Below are 2708 nucleotides of genomic sequence, written 5' to 3'. Positions count from 1 at the left end.
TGAAGCCATTCATAGGTCCCAGGTAGTCTGGGTGTGGCTGTTGGAGTGAAAGATATTAATGAAGCCTCATTGACATAGGAGGGGGTATAGCTCAGGGGTAGAGCATTTGACTGCAATCAAGAGATCCCTGGTTCAAATCCAGGTGCCCCCTACTGTGCTTAAGGAGAAACACACTGAATCAGAGTTACCCAGATCGACTTGCATTACTGCATTATTACTGGCTGACTTTATTCAAACCCGAATCACATGTAGTAATTCTGATCAGCAGAACTCAGGTCAGGGAACTTTAATTTGGGGGAGCACTGTCCCCTGCTAACATCTACCCTAACATCCAATGATTCTAACTGGCAGAAAAATTGTTGGAATTTACATCATTATATCACATTGTTAAGAACATTTCAGAGGAGACCAGTAATGAAGTCCAGCTGGTGTCTTCAGTCCCTGAGTAAAGGACAGTTGGGTCTGCAGGGACAGACAGTGGCCAGGTGGGTGGAGGTGAGCAACTGTAGGAAAGGCATGCAGGTTAGATGAAGCTACAGGTGAGGAGAAGGTGACAAACTGTAGAGGCAGAGCTTTGCAGGGGTGGTGGAGGCCATAATGGAAGCCTGGACTCCCTGCAGTAAAACTCAGCACTGAAGCAGGCTCATTAGGCGACACTGGTTGCTTTGAATAAGATCTTGGACTGAGGAGCACAGGTCCCCGATTCAATGGCAGATGCTCTCTGGTTTTGCTCTCAGAACAGGTATAGAAAACAGTGTCTTTTCTCTTCCTCACTCCCCTAACGCTGAATCTTCCTGCAAGGAGAGACCAGAGGGGCAGAGGTTCACTTTGTTCCACCCTACCCTTTCTCCTGCTGCCCCATGTGACCTCCTTGTCCCAGCCCTTCAGTGCTCTTTGCTCTGCCTCTTTCCTTGGGTGGGCAATTCTCTTGCATTGGTTTCTTTTTCTTCTCATTTTGTCCCCAGCCTGTGCACCCCCTTGGCATGTTTTGAGGGTCCCCAATGGTGTGAGCCTTGTGAGAAGGGCTCTGCTTGCAGCCTCAGAAGCCAAAGTCAAGGCCCCTTCCTCTCTTTGTCCCTCTGTCACTTCTGGCCCACCAGGTGCCTGAGACTCACACTGCACGTGCAGACTGAGTGGCACAAAGGCCAGGGAAGCTCCCCACTGTTTTGTGCACAGAAGCTCTTCCTCATGAATGTGGACTCTATTATGAGTCTGTCACCAATCAGGTGTGTTTTGTTTAGATATTATTAATTACTGTCATTTTTTTCCAGGTCTATAACATGGAAGGGAACAGTTTAAATTAGTGTCTCCAAACTGTGAGTCAGAATTGCTCAGTAAGCGTGTTAGAGAAACACATCGTCCCTAGTTTCTGTTCCCAGAGGATCTCACGTGGTAGTTCTCAGGGAGAAGCATGAAATTTTGCTTTTGCCCAACCCTGCTTCACCCTCACCTCCACAGGGTCTGCTGAGCAGCCGGCTCCTTGAGTCTGGCTCTTCTAGTTGAGTCTGAAGGAGTTTCCAGCTGTAGACATCCATGACATTAATGCCACCGCCTCACCTGGGGACTAGAGAGGGGAGGGTGCTGGTCTTAAATAGAGGTGGAAGGCAGGTGTGGACACAGGAAGGAAGTGTAGGATGAAGGAAGTAGGTGACACTATTGAGTGCACATCTCCAGGAGGAGAATCCAGGGTGTGGCCTTTCATGTTTAGGGTGCTTATTGCACACTCCTAGGCAGCAGGGGGTATAGCTCAGGGGTAGAGCATTTGACTGCAGACCAAGAGGTCCCTGGTTCAAATCCAGGTGCCCCCTTGCTGGAGACTCTTTTACATGCCAGAGAGGAAAACTTCTAAAGCCCTGAAGAACAAGGTGTCACATAGTGACCATGTCATCCATCTTAGCTCTTAACCCCTAGTGGTGTCCCAGGCATCATCCCCTGGCCCAGAGCGTTTGGTGAACAGAAGCCCTTCCTCATCAATGTGGACTCCATTATGACTCCATCTCCAATCACATGTGGGGTTTTTGGGCACACAATCACAGTGTGTTCACTTGTGCTCTGGGTTCTGCTCTGGCCACATCTGTGTCCTCCTCTCCAGAAGGAGACAGCAGAGGGCAGGCTGAGAGGCTCCTCCAGGGCATGGCTGGTCATGCTGTGTCACAGACTGTCCTCCAAGGCAATGACCAGGAGGCTCCCTGGTTGCATGGACATCCAGCCTTATAAGAGGTCTGCGGGGTTGAGGAGCCCAGCTTCTTCCTTAGGCAACTCTTCTTTGTCACCTCTGTGAGAAGCCCCTGCTGACCCCCAGGGGGTCCTGCCACATCAGTGGAAATATTTTGTTCCTGGGTTTTTCTCCTATTTTTACTAAGACTTTTTTGAGGAACAAGGACAATGTCTTCCCTGTTTCTGTGACCTCAACATGGATGACAGATCAGGCACTCATCAAACTCCATGAGGGTTTGTTTGGGGAGGTTCTCCCTGGGCTGTGTGAGGTCCACTAAAGACCCCGTGTCACTGGCTCTTGTCTGATGACAGTGTGTTAGAGAAGCACTGGAGTCCATTCCAGGTGCTCTCAGCAGTCTGAGGTGGGATGGGACCAGTTAAGGTTGGAGATGAAAGAAGGGAGGGCAGACTTCAGTGGAGAAAGCTGGCAGTTTGCTGGGACATGCAGAGTGGCCTGGGTGTGGGGCTGAGGATGAAAAGGTGCTAATGAG

The 2708-nt window shown here is 50.0% G+C and overlaps 1 non-coding gene across 1 annotated transcript; it reads left to right on the top strand.

Annotated features, from left to right (window-relative positions):
• The first annotated feature begins 1736 nt into the window (after positions 1 to 1736).
• Trnac-gca lies at positions 1737 to 1808 on the top strand. The gene has a single exon. It is a non-coding gene; the product is annotated as a tRNA-Cys (tRNA).
• Positions 1809 to 2708: the final 900 nt, after the last annotated feature.

This window comes from Marmota marmota, unplaced genomic scaffold (assembly GCF_001458135.2).
Source record: "Marmota marmota marmota unplaced genomic scaffold, marMar, whole genome shotgun sequence".
Taxonomy (NCBI): domain Eukaryota; kingdom Metazoa; phylum Chordata; class Mammalia; order Rodentia; family Sciuridae; genus Marmota; species Marmota marmota.
This window is presented reverse-complemented; position numbering and strand designations above follow the sequence as displayed.